The sequence below is a fragment of the Manis javanica genome, chromosome X, assembly GCF_040802235.1.
Source record: "Manis javanica isolate MJ-LG chromosome X, MJ_LKY, whole genome shotgun sequence".
Taxonomy (NCBI): domain Eukaryota; kingdom Metazoa; phylum Chordata; class Mammalia; order Pholidota; family Manidae; genus Manis; species Manis javanica.
Window position 1 is genome coordinate 11,388,791 of NC_133174.1, and position 21,368 is coordinate 11,410,158.

Consider the following 21,368-nt stretch of genomic DNA (forward strand, 5'->3'; position numbering starts at 1 on the left):
TCAGTGTCCCGAACTCCCACTTGTTCAAGGGTCAGCTGTATTTGAGTGTGTGTGTTTGTGTATTTGAGGTGAATTTACATATAGTGAAATACACTGTTTTTCGATGTACTGCTCAGTGAGCTTTGACAAATGTATACACCCAGCCTAACCTCACATATCAAGATATAGAGCATTTCAGTCACCCCAGAATGTTCCCTTGTGCCCCTTTGCAGTCAACCCCCAGCTCCATCAGAGGCAATCCCTACGGTGATTTCTATCATAGTATATTGGTCTTACTTGTTCTAGAGCTTCACAGAAATGCAGCTCAGCAGTATGTACTCTTTTATGTTTTGCTTTTTTCACTCAATATAGTGCTTTTGAGATTATCCACGTTGTGTATATCATCAGTTCATTCCTTTTTTTATTGCTATATCACCTTCCACTGTATGATGATAGCATGATTTATCAGCTCTCATCATGTTGGACATTTGTATTATTTCTTCTTTATATCTATTACGAATAAAGGTACCATGAATATTCATGCACAAGTACTCTTGCAGGCATGCATTTTCATTTCTCTTGAATAAATACGTAAATTGTCGGATCTCAGAGTAGCTGTGAAGCCTTTGCTCTGCTTGTCTCTGTGCCTGGCTCAGTTTCCCCAGCTCTCTGGCCTGCCTTCCTCCCCTTCTGGTAGGTCTAATACACTGAAGTTCCAGCAGGCATTCTGTGGAGAGACCTCAGGTACTTCCTTCCAAGAGTCGGGAGTGGGTATAGGGTCAGGAAAGAGCAAGGGACTAGAAGTTGAGTATGAGTGGTTAAGAGATCAGGGTCTAGACTTAATTCTTCCATTAATAATTTCCAGGCAAATTATTTTCTGAACTTTGGTTTTCACATTGGTTGCTTTCAAGATTGCTTCCAGATGGTTCTATATCTAGTCTTCTTAGCCATAGTAGATGCTCAGTTAGAATTTGTTTCCCAAGGCAGGACAGAGAAAAATACTGAATTATCTATTTACCTCCTGACTTCAACAACTTGAAAACAGTTACTATTTCACTGATTCTCCTGCCTCCTAATAAGGGTAGATGCTAAGGATGATCTTCTGTTTTTTGTGCGTCCTGAATGGTTGATAGGGATACAAATAGGGAAGCAAAGAGACACAAGACTAGAAGCAGAAGTCTGCAGAAGTAGAGCAATGAACAGAGAGGGAGAGAGGCCCAAGAGGAGGAGGTGTGTGTGTGTGCGCGGGTGCGCGCGGGTTTTTTTTTTTGTCTGTGTGCATGTGTGCGGGTTTGGAAATGTGTGCATGGGTGTGTGCAGGTGTGTGTACATGTGTGTGCACGCACATGTGTGCATGTGTAGATGCATGCATGTGCACATGTGTGTGTGGTTTGTGTACACGCACATGTGTTTGCACACACTGTGTATGTGCGTGTGTGTTTGTGCGTGGGTGTGTGGATGTGTGTCTGGGTGGGTGTGGATGTGTAGGGAATAAGAGCAAGAGAAAGAATGAGAAACATACACAGAGGATGATGGCTGCTGCTAAGGAGAAATTCTGAGGTGTCCTAAAATTAAGTGACATAAGGGCTGGAGAATAGGGGAGAGAGATAACGGAAGTTCATCAGTCAATAGCTCTGGGCCATAGTTGACCAGAAACTGCATGTTCCTGGGTGAAGCCATTTCAGCAATCATCCGGGAGGCCCCAGAACCACTGCATCCCCCTTGCATGTGACCAGTGCCTGATAATCATCAACAACCAATCCACGAGCCTTCTCTATGGACTAACCACCTATCCCAGGACTTTCTCCACTACGAGTTAGCCCACCTTCTTCCTTATCTGTAGCCAATGTGAATGTAATGAACTTTCTTTCCTTGAGACCCCTCATAAATGTGCCCTGTTTCTTGAATCTGGCAGACAAGTTGTTTCTGTTACCTGGCCTTGCTGCTGGTGAAGCAGACACTTCTTGTCCCATGACTTAGTCCTTATTCTGGCCGCATCTGTGAAGGCTCAATAAACCCTTTTATTTCAGAAATATCTCGCTCTCTAGAGTTTTTGATTTGTCACTGTGGTAGGGAGTAAACTTTATGGAAAAAAGAAGATGTTTTGAAGCAGTTTTGCTGCATCATATTCAATGTCAATACCTCTCCTGTGCCCCTCCACCCCAAGAAAATTTCAGGGAAAACATCCATCGTTCTACAGTCTTTTTAGAGTTGGATATATATTCTGACATTTTTTTATTCCTTAGTGTTTAAGACTGGCCTCATGGTGAGCTTAAGACCAGAGGAGAATCTCCCCAAGGGGCCCTACAATGTATGGGTTGAATGAATGAAAGTATTAGTAAGGGAAAAGGTTAAGTTGCTGAAACTAGGAGGCTTAACAGCACAGTAGCTTACAGAACGAAGAGGTTTATTTGTCTTTCAGGTAATAATTCAGAGGTGCATGGTTCAGATTGGTGAGGCATATCTGCTCCACAGCCAATCAGAAACCCAAGTTCCTTCTATTGTGTGGCTCTCTCCTCCTCTAGGGTATTGTTGCTATCTGTGGTTGAAGCTAGATTGTTCTGGGTTCAAGGTGGTGGGAAGGAAAAAAGATGACACAGAGGAGACATGTCTACTGTCTTTAGTGCTAGTTCTGGCTGTGGAATACATTGCTTCCTTTCACATCCTACTGGCCAGAATTCAGTCACATACTCAAGCCTCGTTGCAAGGGAGACTGGGAAATGTAGTCAAGCTGTGTACCCAGTAAGCAGGGGAAAGTGGATTGTAATGGACAACAGGCAGCCTTGACCCCAAAGAGCCAACCCCCAGATCCCCCAGGGGGCTGCTTAGAGGACTGTTCCATCCATGCTCTGAGGGAACAACAATATTTTTCAGGCTTCAAGGATAGTTTTTTCCTACTCGGGCTACCCTGCATCTGCCCCATGTGTGTGCATGTGCTGTGGTCCGATAGGCTTTGGGCAAGAGAGTTATTTACTAGTTCTTGAACCCTTGGGTGATGCCAAGTTAAGCCAGAGCGGAATGTGTTTTAAGAGCCGAGTGAAGCAGGAGGGAAGTGAGCCGAAGGCGCCTGTTCCTCCCCCTGCATGTTTGTCTCACAGTGGGGAGCTGAACCTGCAGTCTCAAACCTCTCTCTTTTCCTGGAAAATTCTCCAAAGCCAGATGTGCTCTTCCCCACCTACACTACCCCACAGTCTTTTTTCTCTCCCCTCCTTCTTCACAGACCCCAACAGTGCTGACTGGCTATGACAGTATATAATTGAACACAGAGCATGTTCCCTCCACTGTGATTAGTCAAACTTAACCCCATATGCAGTTGAATCACCCTTACAAAGATGCAGCTAAGGTCTCCAGGCTACAAATTCTTTCTGAGGTGGTGAGTGGTATGTGCTTGGGTGTTCCTCCGTGGTTGACACAAAGACCCTTTCTATTAACTGAGTACTTCCTCTCTGCTCACTTTCTTATGCCCTTTCCTACTCTCCTTTGTCATGACTTTGACACTGCCATTTTTCTTTAGTTTAGGCCCACCATGAACTGTGAGCCAAATCCACACTGTCAACAGGTTCCCTGCAATGACGTCCTATATTTGGCTTGTAACCAGACTCTGGGGGCACCTACCTGGCAGTCCATAGCTGATTAGGGCAGCAGAGAATTTTCTTTTCAAGAGAAAGAGCTAGAGTTTAATTAATCTCAGGGCAAAATGGTTCATCTCAAAATAAATTATATTCTCTAGCTGCTGGAACAGCTGTTGAACGAAACACATTCTCCAGCAAGTGAGAGGAAGAATGACAACCTGCAGATCTCAAATGAGAAGAGAATCTAAAAAAACAGAAACAAACAAGTGTGGTAGATCATATGAATGATGGCCGCCAATACTTCCCCTGCCTGCGGCATTGCAGAACTTCCCTTCAAGAGGTGGAATCTATTTCTTCATTCCTCAAGGCTGGTCTGGCCATGTGACCTGGCTAATGGGACATTAGCAAACATGAAGCAAGCAGAGGCCTGAAATACGCTTGTACATCGGGGCTTGCTCTCTTGTGTCTCCTAGAACCCTGAGACCCAACACCCCAGACAATAGCTTGCCAAGACTAGACACATGAGTGTGGCCCTCTTAGGTCACCCAACCTCTACATAAATCACTAGCTGGCTGCAAGCAAATGAGAAATCTCATCCTAGCCCTAAAGAACTAACTGGACAAACCTTGGAATCATGATCTAAATAAGTGGTGGTTGTTTTAAGCCACCAAGTTTTTGTGTGGTTTGTTATGGAGCAAAAGCCAACTGATACAACCAACAGCTGATATGCATATGTATATAATGTGTATGTGTTGTGCCACGGTGTGTGTCTGTGAGTCTATTATATCTTCCCCCCCATGCCCATAACAGATGTTCCCGGCATACTTGGAAATCACTACAGTCCAGGTAAGGCCTTTACTCGGACACTGTAGGAACTCCAAACTCCATAAATGAACGTGTAGAGGACTAAGAGATCAGTCTCCTCTTCCCCATCTCAGCCCTCTCCAGCCCCAGGCTCCTGAACTTGGATACTGGCCAGGCAGAGACCTGGCCCATCTGGAGGAAGGAGGTACCCAGAATGGGCCACACGAGTCATTTCCCTGGGGATACTGCTTCTCTCTGGCAGCCCAGCAAGAGGCATGGAGGAAGAGGCATGTGTGCGGCTAAGGTCTTCTGATTGTGAGGGTGTGATGATAGCCATGGGTGCTTTTCTCCTTTCCGTCATGGGGTTTAGATGCCAGAACCTCACTAGCTCATACCCTGCACACCTCATACCCCACAGGGGTTGGTCCCTGCTGGTGGCTTTCCTGAGACCAGTTTCCTAGAAGTATTCTTACTTATTGGGCATGGATATTTGTTCCTAAAACCACAGTCGTCGCATATCTGGGGGAGTCTTCTTTGGTCAACGTCTGCATGAGATTCTGACATTGATATCAGTTTCTGTACTTGAGAAGGCACAGTTGGCCTAATTATGACTTATCCTGTATCAAATATGTTGGTTTTATTTTGGAAGAGTCTGTAGTAAATCTAGTTCTTACAGATCAAAACTGACTGGCAATAGAATCCTTTCCTGCATGTTTTCCTCTGTCTTCTTTCCTTTCCTCTCATTTCTACATGTTTAGCTATAAAAATCAGTTTTCTTTGTTTATAAACTGCTTTATCGAGGCATAATTCATATACTGTAGAAGTCAACCATCATTCACAAAGTGAATAAGTTGATGATGTTGAGTATCTATAGACAGTTCTGCAGTTGTCATGATGATATTTCCATCACCTCCAAAGGATCCCTCCTGTCCCTTTGCAGTCAGTCCCCAGTCCCAGCCTCAGTCCAAGGCAGCCACTCACCTACTCTTCTGGCCATTACATACCAGAGAAATACTGCAATATATGGTAGAGCTGTTTCTGATAAAGACTTAGGAGTTTTCTCAAGACAGAAAAGTTTACAAACACTAGACTTCCTTTGAAAAGTTGGTCTGTGAATGTGAACAATGTGCTCTGTCTTGGTCTGGGTTCTCTCAAAGCAGGCGCCAAGACAAGGGTCCGAGGGCAAGTAGTTTATTAGGGAGATGATCACAGGAAGCAGAACTGAGGGAGTGGAGAGAGTGGGACACAGAGGGAAAAATGCCCCCAAAATAGATTTAAAAAGGCACATGGTCAGGACATGACCACTGTGGACAGCTGCAGCTCGAGCCTACTGGGGACTGCTTGAGAAACCATGTGCAATGTGCTTCTGGGGAAGCTGCGGTACTCACCGGCCATATTAGTTATCTAACGGTGCATAACAAGTTACCCTAAACTTAGGTCTTTGAAGCAACAGTTAACATTTATTATACCTCATGGTTTTAAGGGTCAAGAATTTGAGGTTGGCTTAGCTGGGTTTTCTGGTTTGGGCCTCTCTTAAGTTGCAGTAATGATGTTGTCCAGGCTGTAGTCATCTGAAGGCTTAACTATGGTGGGAGGATCTGCTTCCAAGATGGTGCACTCGCCTGGCTGACAGCTGAGTGCTAGCTCCTGGCGGGAGGCCTCAGTTCCTCACCACATGGCCCTCCCCGTAGGGCTACCTGCTTGGCTTCACAGCATGCTAGCTGGCTTCCCCGGAGCAAGAGAGGCAGTAGAGAGCAAGGTGGAAGCAGCAATGCCTTTTATGAGCTAACCTGAGAAGCCACACGTTATCCTTTCCATTACATTATATTGGCTATAAAGGTCACTGCATTCACTGTGGGAGGGGACTGCCCAAGGGCATGAATACCAGGAGGCAAGGATCACTGGGCCCACCTTGGAGCCTGGCTACCACACCCATTGTCTCCTGTCCCTCTTTGGATGAGAGTTGCCTTGTGTGGGTTAAGCAAGCTCCAGGAGGGCTGCTGAAGCTCCAGGCACAGGGTCTGTGGGCGTTCGTGAGGAGAAGCCATCAGCCTGCTGAGAAGTATCCACTATGGCTAAACGTGAACTCAGAGGTGGGTGGGGCTGTGGGACAGAGCCTCATGCATCTGCCACATGCCCCAGGGCTGTCATTAAGGGCACAGTTTTGTCGGTCCACCCTTGATAATGAAAAGAGAAATCTTCGACAGCTCAGACGTCCAGGTGGAACAAAGTGATAGGTTGTTGGTGAGGTATTTATGCCTTTGGGATGCCCTCTAGGTCACCTACCTACCACTGAATTTTGGGCTTTTGGAAGTCCATCATTCGTGAAGAAGGAGCTTCCAGAAAAACAAAGCTAGCCTGCTTCTGTATTGCTACAGTAGGAAATCACAGGCCAGCCCTGGGGCAGAGGCCCAGCCGCATTCTGGAAATATGGGGAGGGAGCTGGAATCAGTAGTGAAGATTTAGAGCCTCTGTGTGGTGAATGTTCTTCTCCAGGTAACCTGGAGTAGGAAGAAATGATGACAGATCAATGCCCACACACACTGCCACCGCCTGGATTCACAGCCCTGAAATGGATGGCCTCCGTCACTCCTGCGCCGACTTCTGCTGCCCTCTAAAGCAGCAACAGCAGGAGGAGGGGGGAAAGGGAGGAACAGAGTGACCGAGGGAGAGGAGGGGAAGCAGGCCCATGAACTGAGACCCCTTGACGCGGGGCCAAACCTAGAGGAGCCGAATCACCCGGCTGGCCTGGGGCAACCCTAGCTTAACCTGCTGCTCTGGAAGAGTTATTAAGAGCACCACCTTTTACTCTCAAAAGCATCAGGTTTGGGTGGCACGTCCCATGATCCTCTTACCCACAGAACACTGTACCCCACAAAAGCTTCCTCACACTTAATTGCTCTTGTGTAATGTCAGTCTCGTCTGCTCAGCTGTCATTTCGGGAAAGGGTGGGGACACGTCTGACTTGTACACTGCAGTATCACAAGTACCGGCGTTTGTGCAGTGCTCACTATAAGCTGACCTAGTGAATGAATGAATGAGGGAGAGGCAGTGAGTGGACACACTAGCTCTGTGTAAAAAGGTGTGGCACGGTAGGAACGATTTGAGGGGAAGGAAGAGGAAGTCATCAAGTCTGTAATTCCAAAGGAAGCCACAGGAGGCGTGTTTGCCAGCCCCAGGCCCAAGCTCTAGTCCAACGTATTCCTTTCCTTTAGTTCCAGAGCCTCTGGGGCCAGATGCTGTGCACTCACAGAAAGGGCTGCTGCCACTGCTGAAAAGCGCGGGGGTGTCACATGTTCATAAAAGCCCCAAGTGTGACTCAACAGGCTTTGCATCTCGGCTCTCCAAGGGTCTGCTCTGTCACCAAGTGGTCTGAGAGCCAGGAAATGGTGTTGCCAGTGGCATGATGACCGCAATGTACATTTTCTTTATTGCTTTCTTTTTAGGAAGAGAGAGCCAAGCATTTTGCCACCAAGTAAGCACCATTTATGGACTGACTACTCAGTTGCATTTGCTGAGAGCCGCTGCGGTGGCACGTGACCCTAAGCGTAAACCTTAGCCCATCTCACGGAGCCAAGAGCTCTGGCTCAGCCTTCGGCAGGGCAGCAGACATGAACACCGGCAGCTCCAGGCACCCGCAGGCTGCTGGGAGGTGGCAACTTCAGAAGGGCACCTTCAACATCTCCAGTGGTGGGGTTTCATTGATCACCCCCAGCTTGTCCAAAGGCACTAAGAACTCCTTTGCACTTGGGTCTTAAATTCTCCAACAGAAGTTTCTATTATTATTTTTCTTTCAGATTCTAGAAATAGGGCAAGGACACTGCTTAAGGAATGCAACATTGAGTCATAGTACCTGGCTTCTCTTTGTTGCTCTGCCATGAAGTCATTTTGGAGCTGTTTTAACTTTTTTTGGTGTGTCTTTTTCTTCTAAGATGAGGATCACTAGGCTGACCACATTATTATAAGGCTAGTGCCCTGTACACTATTAGTATGAGTATTTATTATCTACATTCTGCCATTTCAGTCCTTTCCAAGCAAATTCCCAAACATACCCCTTAAAAAACCCTACAAAAGTAAAAAACTTCTCAGCAAATGGTTAGTGTTTATCCAGCACCTACTAGAATACATGTAATTACAGTGTAATGACAGCAGGCTGAGCAGTAGGTGATAAATGGTAATGTCACAATTGAAAGATAGAGGATGGATAGAATTTAAGCAGGCAGACAAGAGAGAGGGTCTTCCAGGGATGGGAAAAACACTGGCAAAATCATAGACGCGGGGGAGGGGATTGGCAAGGTATGGCCTTTGGGCCAATCTGGCCGGCTGTGTTTTTGTAAATCCAGTTTGATAGGAACACGTCCATGTTCATTCATTCATGTATTGTCTCTAGCTGCTTTCATGCTGTATCAGTAGAGTTGAGAAATTGTGAACACACACCATACGGCTTCTAAAGACTAAAATATTTAATACCTGGACCTTTGTAGAAAAAGTTTGCTGAGTCCTGGCATAGACCATGGTGGAAGTAGGGGTGATTTTTCCTTCCTGGAATCGGTACTCAGAAAATGTGAGTTTGAGCAGAAGGAGTAGAGCTTCAAAGCCATTTGGGAGGAAGTAGGGAGCAGGCTCGTGGGGGCAGAAATGGCTTTTCTCTCCCTGCGGCAACTCAGCCTCAGACCCAGACACTGAGGTTCTGGAGGCATGGAAGCTGCTTAAACTTATTGAATACATCTATCCTTCTATCTGTCCATCCATCTACTTATATTCTCATTGAGCATACGTGTACTTATTTTTACAGAATCATTTTCTCAGATAAAACATGGCCACTGTAGGGAAAAGCATTTTTAAACATGTAGATGAGCCCCTCAACAAAAAGAAGAAAACTACCCATAATCCCGCCAGCCCGAGCTAACCCTATTACATTTTGATATGTGTCCTTCTTCTCTTTTTTCCTTCATGGAAAAGGAAGTTTTTATTGAGCGCCTCCTACTTCCCAGTCAGTATGCTGAGCACTGAGGATACGAAATGGTGGAAGCTTGGTCTCGACCTCAACGATACGGAGTGATGACCCAGACTGTGTGCAATATGGGGGGAGCAGTGTGAAAATAGCTGCCCAAAGAGATACAAGAAAAGCAGGGCAGGAGTGGTCACCTCTTCCTGGCTGGTTATGTCTAAGGTGAGCCTTGGAGGGTGCCTGGGAGTCTACCAAGTGAGCAAGAACATTCCAGACAGAGGAGAAAATAACTGATGTTTCTCATGTGCCTACTAGGTACCTAGAAGTTTTGTTGAAAACATCTCATGTAATCACCAAAGCAACTCTAGGAGGTAGATATTACCATTCCCATTTTACAGATGGGGAAATTGAGACTGTATTAGGCAATTGCCCAAGTCCATTCAGATGACTAAACTCAGGTCTGTTGCCCGTGCTTTTCCCACTTGATCATGCAGCCTCCCCAGGTTAAGCAACGTCATGGTGGCCTCCTGCATTGATTTTATTTAATAAGTATTTATTGGCATCTACTATGTACCAGAAAAAGACTATGTTGATATAGTCCTAAAGGATCTCTTGCGTGTGTGTGTGTGTGTGTGCGTGTGTGTGTGCATGCATGCACACGTACACAGACATTGGGAGAGTCTGTGTGCAAAGGCACGTTATGCTTTGGCTTCAGACAGAACATATATATTGCGTTTCTTTCCTTCTTTGTCACAGGACTCATGGCCCCCCCTTGGAGGGTGTGGGTCAATCATGTTGCATTGTTTTCCCTCTAGAGAGGCCATACCAATTGGATGATTTTAGTACACTAAAGATGGAGGTTGCCAATCATTCATTAAGTCAGTCAACCAATTACCAGAGCTCTGGTGGGGTTGGGCTGTATGTATGGATCAGGGAAGGGGGCAGGAAAATAACATCGCTCCCTAGTTGTCACCCTCAAGAGAAATGGCTGTCTGTGGACAGAAGACAGAGGCATGGCTTGACAGTCAGTGCTGTAGAGGTTCTAGGGAAGTGACCTCATGGCAGGCAGAAGACGTTACAAGAGGCTTCCTGAAGGAGCTACGCCTCCCACATTTCTTGTCAGGCTGGCTGGAGAGCAGGCAGCTCTGCATGAACACCAGAAGAGGTGAAAATCGTCCTTTAAAAATGCAGAGGTGCTTTGACTTTCAAATTCCACCGGGAGGGGTGTGTGAGGACGGGAGGGTGGGGACACAGCTCACTCTCCCTTTCTCTGGAACACACACAAAGCCACCCACAGAGTTAGTGAGTTGCACCATGAAATATGGCATGGCCATAAATGAAATTACAAAGGAATTGCTTCCAAAGGCTTCACCTTGAAACCTTAACTTCTACATTGTGAGCACACCATTTATTACCACTGCTGCTGGGAAACGGAGATGTTAGTGTAATGCAGAGAAGAGAAGACAGGCAGTCTAAGGAGCAGAAAATGATAAGATTTATTGTGGGAATAAAACGCTGGGCAAATTGCCTCCTCTTAAGTGTGTGTATTGGGCCCAGTGTCAAAGCAGTTCACTCCAGGCAAACACAATGGTCTTGCTGGAAAATTCTCTTAGCTGCTCTGTGCCTCTGTTTCTCTCTTTGTGGGATGACATGTTAAATAAAGATTGGTGAGTGGGGAGACACTTCATTCTCTATTAGGTTCCTTCATCCATCTGTCTCTTCACCAGTTTTCTCATGTCTTTGTCACCCAGTAACCTCTAAAATGGTAATGATGCTCATGACTACCTCACAGCTGTTGTACACCTACTGATGGCTCCCTGACAGCCACCCATACATGCTTCTAGTCAACATTCAATGGCGCTTTCTTGATTGAGGGCCTCCAATGGGCCAGGTCCTGGGCTGCGGACAGTAACAAATGAGAGATCTGGCCCTTTCCCTCAAGAGGGCTACTTGAACCTGACTTCTGGGTCTTCTTCTATCTAGGAGGTTGTGTGATCAGCCAAGTTAATCTTGGCATGCAACAGCTTAAGGCCCCATAAAAACCCCTCACTCTTCTTATTTTGGGGAAAATTTAAAGCTTACGGTTCCAGCCTGACCAGAGGTCATAGAGGTCTCTTCCGGCTTCTTGTCAACTACCTCTACCACCCACAAGCTCTCTAAGTTGGGACAAATCACACTAACTAAAGCAGCACAGTCCAATAGGACATTCTGCAATGATGGACATATCCTAAGTTTGTGCTGTCCACTGTGGTAGACACAAGCCATCAGAGGCTGTTGAGCAGCCAGAATTGGGACATGCTGTAAGTAGAAAATTTCAAGACCATAGTACCAAAAAATGAAAATATCTCAGTAATAATTCTTATGTTGGTCACATGTTAAAGTATCATAGTTTGAGCATGCTAGGTTAAATAAAAAATGCTACTAAAATCAATTTCACTTGTTTCACTTTACTTTTTAAACATGCTACTAAAATTTTTAAAATTACATCTATGGCTTGCATTATATTTTTATTGGACAGGGCTGTTCTGAACCTTGATTTTCTTATCTGGCAAGTGAGGGGGATGGGCTAGGGGTTGGTAAGGTGCACTCATCTCTAAGATGCTATGATTTCCCCCAACACCTGACGCATTGTGGATTGACCAGCCAGCAATGTGAACCATGGTCAAGGGTGTAGCAGGTGCTCAGTGTCCCACCCCCACCACCTCAGCACTTACCATTATGGCTCATGCTGAAGGCATCCTACTTCAGGCACCTATAGCTCTTCCCTTTTGGGTTCTCTGTCTACCTGCAGGAGGGGAGGCCAGTGATGGTCCAGGAGCAGTCCTCAGCCAATGAGGGATGAGCATGGGAGGGATACATTCCCCAGTTCCCATGTCCCTCGGGTGACACATTCTAGGGTGTGTTCTCCCCAGGTTCCCAGAAGTCCCCTGCAGAACTGAGCCTCAGCATCCATGTGGTACCCTGCTCAGTAATACCCCCTTACTGGCTTCCCTCCCCCATGCCCCTACAAGAGCTTTCTAGGATCACTTCTTAAGTAAACTACTACACTCCCATCCTTCTCTCAGAGTCTGCATCTGGGTGAATGCAACCTAAAATAGTCAATTCCTAGCCTTATAAGGTAATGAGGCTTCAGGGCACTGTCCCAGGAGCCTTTCACCGGCTTCTCCTATTTTATCAGCTCATCCGAATCTCTGGCACATTAACCAACAAGCAGATGCTTCATGTTGTTCTTGAGTTTGTCCTGTCCCACAGACCTGCAGACATAGCTACTTGGCACTCTCTCCTTGCCCTCCCAGGCATGCTACCTCACACGAATTGGCACTTTCAGCTACATTTTGCCTGCATTAATGATTTATATTTTAATACCAGTTTCCAACCTCAGTTTTCATCAGACTGAGCTCCTGGTTTTATTTTCTCCTAATTGCAGTAAGATGCCCCAAGACATCTTAGGCATGGTGGGTCATAGGTGAGTGTAAATTGTTTGCTGCTGTTGAAGACACTCTGGGAGGGAGGGAACCTTCTGGGATCTGACAGGAAGTTGTTCCAGATGTCAGGAATCCAACACTGAAAAATAAAAATAAGCCCAGTTACTAAGCTGATTAGGGTCTGGCATTTCAGAAATAAAGAGAGCCTCTAGGATGAGCAAAATCTGAAATCTCTGGAAATGGTCCAGAGATACAGCAAATACATGGCTTAGGAGTGTTCTGGAAACTAGAAGATGGATTGTGGCCATTTAAGGAATCATTTTCTCCTGTCACATCAGGAATGAGAATCCTAGGAGAGCAGGAAGGGATCTTGGGAATTCTCTTATCCATCCCTTGCTGGTTCCCTTAACCTTCCCACAAAGTAATCCCTACCCTAGAGTCTCTTCATTTGAACCATTTGGGCTGAGTTTTGTTTCTTGCTGGAATTCTCATTCATATAAACATAATAACAAAAGCAGCAGTTTACAACTCAACAACTTTATTGAGTGCTTAGTATGTGCTCTGTTAATTCCTGCGGACATGTTGGCTGGATTAAAGGTTAATTTTCCAAAAAGGTACAACTGTGACTTTTGTACAGAGGTAAAGTGAACCCATCTTGACTGACAAAGACTCTCTCCTTAACCTAACTCTAGTCAGGCTCCTCAAAGTCCTCAAGGCCCCAGTTTGGGGCTCTGGCGTAGACCTGCTTACTCAAGAATCACACTGAGTCAGTTTAGCCAGAATCCCCCACCCTTGGTATCCCACCTCCCTTGAGAGCTGATCACATTTCTCACCCCCCGCCCTTGATACCTTATCACCTGGCCTGCCTTCAGCAAGAATCCCATCACAGTGTCCCTCATCCCTGATATTTCCTCTTAATATTTTTTATCCACTGACCCCTTCTCTCTGCTCATTGGCTATAAATATCCAGATGTCTTTGCCAAGTTCAGAGTTGAGCCTGATCTCTCTCCCCTATTTTAATAGTCTTGACTCCTATTGCAATAGTCTGTTTTAGTAAGTGTCAGAGTAATTTTTTCTCTAACAATGTTAAATATTTAATTTGACTGATTAATGGGGAAACTGGTAAGATGTTACAACCAGTTCAAGGGGAATGCAAAGAACAGACATGTGGATAGACCAGGAATATTGAGATGAAAGTGCAAACGGAGGTAAACTTAATCCCTTCCACAGGGGGACGGAAGTCACTTCAACCTCTACTGGACAGAATTCGCGTGTTTGTAGACAAGAATTACTTTCCAAACACAGGATTGCAAATGGCTCATTGGTAATGATAAGGCTAGAATCACATAAGGGAGAAAGGTGTGCTCCAGACTACTGCCCATGGGCCAAATGCAGCTGTGGATAAAGTGAAGGCTCCTGGGGCCAGGATTCTCCTCTGGCCCTGGGCAACTAGCTCACTACACACGTGTGGGCAGTGCGTTGCTATTGACTCTATATAAAGACCTCTGTTCAGTGCTCTGGGCGGTTGCATGGCTGCATGGCCACAAGGCTACAGGACAGCAGAGACTGGAGTGGCGGCATTGCTTAGGACAGAGACTGAGACGGCTGCGGGGGCAGAGAGGCCCAGAGGCAGAGACGGGCCTGCTGCCTGCAGACTTGCTCTGAGTGGACGGGATTCTAGTGACTGACCTGCCACTGTGGGAATAAAGTTGGGTATAAACCCTTTCACCCCAAGAACATTCCATTGTCACTCCTTGGTCTCATTGAATCCATAGTGAACCTGTCTGGGGCTGAAACCCATTGGCAAGAGAGCAGCTCACTGTTTTTGTAAATAACATTTTCTTGGCACTCAGCCACACACATTCATCTGTGTATTTTCTGTGGTTGCTTTTGTTCTACAGTGGCAGCATTGAGTAGTTGGAGCAGTGGCCAGGTAGCCCACAGAGCTGACAATACTGACTATCTGGCCCTTTACAAAAAAGATTTCTTCACCTCCCTGCTCTGGACAGTGCTTGATTTTCACTGCAGTACCACTTTTCCTACAGCTGACCAGCAACAAATAATACACCATGATCAGCTCCATTTTACAAGTGAAACGACTAAGACCGGTAAGTGGCAGAGCCTGAGCTCTACCCCAGGTCAGTCTGATTCCATCATTAATGCCGTGATCGGCCAGCAAGGTAGTGGACCCTCGTAACAAAAAAGGTCCTGACGCTAACCTACGTACCAAATGCTGGAACGCCTTGGAAATTACATGGTCTTTGAGAAAGAGAATGTTGTCTTTAAAAAGGTACGTGTGTGTGGTTGTACACTTGCATGTGTGCGTGGGGTGGGGGGCGTGGGGGAAGAAAAGAGTGACTGCTTTGATAATGACTGAGCCCAGTTTTACTTCCATTCCTTGGTGTGAAACTACTTTCACAAGAGCACGTGAATGAAATTGCAGCACCTTTATACAAGGCAGGGCACTAGTTGTCCATCAAACAAGGACTTGAGCCAGAAACAGAAAATTATTTCCATTTCATAGCGGTTTTCCTTTGGATGCTGGCCCTTCTCAATCTCTACGCAGCATCACAGCCCCCTGCTCAGGCAAGGTACCTTCAGTTGTCACTTTCTTCAATCGTCACCCCCCCATTTATTACACTGTTCTTCTATTTTAAAGCTGTTGAAAGTGCTTGTCTCAGAAAGGGATTAAGTGGGTTAATTAGCATTAAAAAGCCCCTTTATTTAGTGGGCATTTCAAATCTCTAAATACCACCCCCCCCAATTTTGTGAATGGGCAAGTAAGATTAAAAAATCCAGCTCTAAGAGGTTTGAGGCAAAACCCAGCCCAGCCCGTTCCCCAGATTTGGAAATCCTGTCTTCAATATTGAGTTGCATGTGAAATCTTTGTTAAATCTTTTTTTGTATCCGATCATAAATAATACTTCCCAAAGTATCACGAATAGTCACAAGGCACAGTGGGTGAATTTCAGTGACTGAACTGCCTTGGGGAAAATGAATGGGCTGCTAATAGGATCGCTCTTGAATAATAGCTAAATTATTAAACTGTATTGAGTGTGTGGGTGTCACTTCCTTAGTGCGGTGAATTAGATCTGAAGGTGCCAGGGTGGACGTCTCAGGAATATTACATTGCACAGCCCTTTGGAGGGAATTTCGACTTTTCTATAGCCTCCTCTCCTTTACCAGAGCTCATGTTTATTTCTGTTTTTCACTGGCTTTTATTAGTCGAGGGTGGAGCAGTCAGTATTGGTTTTCTGCCACATCCCCTGGGTATCCACCTCTGCGCCAAAGGCTCTTTACTGCAAACACCTGCAGGGCTCCGCCAGCGCCCACGGGGCCTTTTCTAGCCCTGGGGGCAGCTGAGCCCGCCTCAGGGCAAGCCCAACATGCTGGAGCACTAATCCCCCTGCAGCTGCCCTCACGTAATGATGGATGTGAGCTGCTGGGTAAATGCCCAGCTGTCTCACCCCCGCTTTGGAGGGGCTCGAGGTGGGGGAACTCTGGACTATGGGGCAGTAACGGGCTCTGGGAGTTCCCCAGCAGGATGGAGCCTTGGGGACCCCAGATTTGACAACCTTCCCTTTACTGGCTGCCTTCTCTTCCTGTCTCAGCTCTCCTACTGGTATTTCGCGGAATCACCACCCAAAGAAACGGCTTGCGCTCAAATCCTTGGCTTAGGTTCTGTTTCTGGGGTAACGCACACCTAGACAGAAAGTGAATACAAAGATTTTTCCTCACCAAATACCACGCAGCAAAGGCCACACTATATATTCCCTTTCACAGAGCAGCTTCACCCAGCCCCTTGTTCTCACCAGGTGGCAGCATGTTGCAGCGGGAAAGCCCTGGAAACTTAGGGTTAGATTCAATCCTGAGTTCAAATCCTGCCTTTGCCATTGACTGGCTGATTGACCTGTGTGAACTTGCTCAAGTTAGTTTGCCTCATGAACCTCAGTTTCCCCTCTTATAAAAGGGATAATAATATCTTCTTCCTGAACTGGGAAGAGCTCAGGACAATGCTTGGCATTTCGAGCAAGCCAATAAAGGTCAGTTCTTTGACCTCCAACAGTTGTTCCATAGTCGCTCCCAATAGAATGTAATGCTCTCATCCATGTAGCTTTTGTCATAGGAGGATAAAGCAAATAGATGCCCAGTGCAAGGATATATCAAGAAGCCAAGCTTCATGAGATTGCACAGCAGTAGTAAAGATGACTGTGAGGAAAACGTTATCTAGCTTAAAAAATTTTCCAGTCCATATTTTAATTATTTTTTGAAAAATTGCTGGCATTATAGACTAACCTGAATTGTATTAATATTCTGCTCTTAGAGTTTTACGGTAAACAAAATAAGTCACGGGCAAAAAACCCAAAAGAAAACAAAGAAGCTTATGAAACTAAATATGGAGCTCAGCTCTAACAGCTGAATGGAGAAAGGAATTAAAATGACTTAAAAATCATGAGTGGATGATAAAGTGCAAAGAAACTGAATATTTACAGACTATTTAAAACCTGGAATTGCTGACTGTTCAGAAACTACACAGATGGATAAGGGGTGGTGAACAGCCGGCAAGGATTACAGATGAATCTGCATTGTTTAAGCTGCTCCCCTTGCTACCCATCTCTGAGGAAGGCCTGATAGTTAAGTTATTGAACCAGACTAATGCTGGCAGCAGAACCAATGATGGAAACCTGCCCGTCAGTTGATCCTTCCTCTGGGTGTGCAGTTTTAATCTATGCCCCAGCCATCTGGTGGATCTTAACTGATTTTTGACACCCTAGCACACCATTATGCAGCCAGTTAAAATGCTTGGAATGGTGGGTTCTTGAGTAGTCTTAGTAGGTGCGTCCAAGCCTGCCCAAAACTTTTCACCTGTGATGGGTAGATGCAATTGTAGATTCATCTGTTGAAATTGTAGATTTCAATCCAGGGTTGCTGTGCATCAAAGAGAAACAAGCCTGTCGCACTGCCTGTGGGGCAGCTTGGTGTGATGTGGCTGTGGAATGACACGCGGTCCTTGAAGGGCATAGGCCTCCAGAGGGAGTCCCTGCAGGTCAGGGTGGAGGCACATGGATGGGGAGGTGTGAAAAAAGTTTACACCATTGCTGCCTGTGTTGTACCTGTCCTGACCATCCATAAAGATGACCAGAGAACTGGATGGCCTTCGGGGTCAGGGTGACTCTGAGGTGACCAGGCAGGTCTATTAGACACACTCAGTGATGGATTGCCAAACATTAGCAGTTATAATGGCTTGCTCAGTTGAGTTGGGAAGCATATTCTGTGCCACCTGGACCTGAGCCCCTGTACCTTCTCTTATCGAATTTCCTTGATCTTGAAACCACCTTTCCCAGTGGGAGAGCCACCCTGCTAGCAGTGACCAGCAGGCTTATGGGGACCAGCTGTGCTGTTGTGATGTCCTCTCCAGTTTGTCAATGATCATAGCAAAGGCTTTAAAGATGGCATTAGTGGTCCTGCCAAAGTGGTAATTCTCTCAGCATAATTCTCTTCTGAGATGTTATGTGCACACTCTTCCCACACATCTTAACTGGTCTCCTTTCTTGCTGATGATACTGCCAACTTCCTTTGCATGCATAAGGACCTGGGTGGTGAAGGTGACACTTTTAATCCACTTTCAATCATACCCTCCATCCACCTGCTGGGCCCTGTCGCCTTCCTGCCACCCCCTACTGGTCCTCCTCTGGCCTTCTGCCCTTCCCCTTCCCACCCACTCCCCTTGTCTCCTCAAGCCTGCAGTTTTGGGCTTTCACCACTACCAAATACTTGACCATTCAAAAACCAGCTCCCCAGAACTCCACTGGACTTGGAGACACATCTGATTAAAGGAGACACAGAGAGCACTAAGCAGAAAAGGAAAACAGTGGATATGTTCGATTACTTTTCAATGAAGAACTCATGTTCAACTAAAGACCCATTAGGAAAGAGGAAAGGCAAGCAACAGAAAAAAAGAAGTCATTTGTAACTCCTGTACCCAACAAAGGACTTTTTAAAAAAATTTATTTTGGTATCATTAATCTACAATTACATATACAACATTATGTTTACTAGACTTCCCCCTTCACCAAGTCCCCCCCACATACCCCATTAGTCACTGTCCATCAGCCTAGTAAGATGCTGTAAAATCACTACTTGTCTTCTCTGTGTTGCACAGCCCTCCCTGTGTCTCCCCCACATTATACATGCTAATTGTAAGGCCCCCTTTCTTCTTCCCCACCCTTATCCCTCCCTTCCCACCCATCCTCCCCAGTCCCTTTCCCTTTGGTAACCGTTAGTCCATTCTTGGGTTCTGTGATTCTGCTGCTGTTTTGTTCCTTCAGTTTTTCCTTTGTTCTTATATCGCACATATGAGTGAAATCATTGGTACTTGTCTTTCTCTGCCTGGCTTATTTCACTGAGCATAATCCCCTCTAGCTCCATCCATGTTGTTGCAAATGGTAGGATTTGTTTCCTTCTTATGGCTGAATAATATTCCATTGTGTATATGTACCACATCTTTATCCATTCATCTACTGATGGACACTTAGGTTGCTTCCATTTCTTGGCTATTGTATATAGTGCTGTGATAAACACAGGGGTGCATCTGTCTTTTTCAAACTGGGCTGCTGTATTCTTAGGGTAATTTCCTAGAAGTGGGATTCCTGGGTCAAATGGTATTTCTATTTTGAGCTTTTTGAGGAACCTCCATACTGCTTTCCACAATGGTTGATCTCATTTACATTCCCACCAGCAGTGTAGGAGGGTTCCCCTTTCTCCACAACCTTGCCAACATTTGTTGTTGTTTGTCTTTTGGATGGTGGCGATCCTTGCTGGCGTGAGGTGATATCTCATTGTGGTTTTAATTTGCATTTCTCTGATGACTAGCGATGTGGAGCATCTTTTCATGTGCCTGTTGGCCATCCGAATTTCTTCTTTGGAGAACTGTCTGTTCAGCTCCTCTGCCCATTTTTTAATTGGATTGTTCGGTTTTTGTTTCCAACAAAGGACTTTTATCTAGATAAAGAACCCCTGTAAGTTAAGAAAAAAATTAAGAAAACTCAGTAGAGAAATGAACAAAAAAGGCTTGAACACAAGCTGCACAAAACAGGATATCCAAATGACCAATAAACATAATAAAATGTGCTCAACCTCATCACTAATCAAAGGAATGCAAATTCACATCTCCACTCACATTGCATAGATGGGCAAAAATAAAAGTATAATTACAAGTATATCCTAGGATTGGGAGCAACTAGAACCCTCAGACACTGTTGGTAGCAATGCCAATTGGTGTCCTCAATTTGGGAAAGAGTTTGACGTTATCTGCCAGTGTTGAAGATATTTATACCCTATGCGCCTCCCATACATACCATGATGTAATTCCATTATATGGCTTTTAAAAACAGACAAAACAAGTCTATAGTTTAAGGATGCATACTTCGTGGCCAAACAATAAAACAGTGCAAGGAAGTTACCACCATAAAGTCAGGGAAGTGGTTTCCTCTAGGGAGGAGAGAGGAATTTGTAACGGGCCAGGAGTGCACAGGGGTCTAGTGGAGGGCTTGGCAGTGTTCTGATTCCTAACCAGGGTGGTAGTGACACAAGTGTTTGGTCTGCAGTAATTCATTATGCTGCATGTTTGTGCTTCACATGCTTTTCCCTATGTGTGCTGTATTTCATCATAAGAAAGTTAAACTTTCTCAGCCTGTGCTCTGAGAGACACTGTTCATCACAAAAAGGATTCTATGGTCAAATACATTTCTGCACTGGACTAAATGAAGGCGAACAGGTCTTTAATATGCCAAGGTATGTTTGGAAATTCCAATAGGGATGAAGAGTATGCAGTAATGTAAATGCCCACGGAGCCCTTTTCCTAAGGGACGTCTTACAGAGCCTATACTTAGGAAAAGTAGATGGGAAAAAACACCATCAAGCAAGTTGCAGTTTCACAGGCCAGTTGACCTGGTTCAACCCAGGGCTTCAGGAGCTTTATGCAAAGCATAAAATGCAAAGTAGCAAACAAATGAAGTTTTTGGGTGGTGCTGAACTGGAAGTCCTCACTATTCTAAACATCCTCATAATTTCGAGTGTTTACGCAATCAACCCCAAGCCCTGAGCAGTGAAGGGTCAGCCCATACCCATACCCACACTCTCTGCTATGTTTGTATCAATTTTCATAGTCACTATGTTGGTAACTGTTTGTCTGTGGATGGATGGAACACTGCTATGTCAGTTAGCTTTCACTGTATGACAAGCCACTCCCAAAACTAGAAGGTTAAAACCACCCCCACAATTCTGTGGTCTGGAAATCAGGGCTGGGCTCAGATGGGTGAACCTTCTGCTGGTCTCAGCTGGGTGCCACTCACTTGTCTGCAGTCATTTTCAAGTTCTTGCTTGCATCACATTTGTTATTAGCCTTTTGGTCACATGAATCACATGGCCTAATCTAGAGTCAGTGTAGAGGTAGAGTACCCAAGGGTATGGATACAGGAAGCCCTGAACAAATTGGGGGCCATTACAGCATCCATCTGCCAAGGGTACTTCTGGCATCATATCCAAACTGTCTCTAAAACTGCACTTGACTTATGGTACTTCTGATACCAGTCAAATTCGCTGCCGACTTGTGTTTTTAAAAACAAACCTGTTTGT

At 45.5% G+C, this 21,368-nt stretch overlaps 1 pseudogene; it reads right to left on the reverse strand.

Moving 5' to 3' along the window:
• Window positions 1-17,253: 17,253 nt before the first annotated feature.
• LOC118972777 (poly(rC)-binding protein 2 pseudogene) lies at window positions 17,254-21,099 on the reverse strand (annotated as a pseudogene).
• Between the last annotated feature and the right edge of the window lie 269 nt (window positions 21,100-21,368).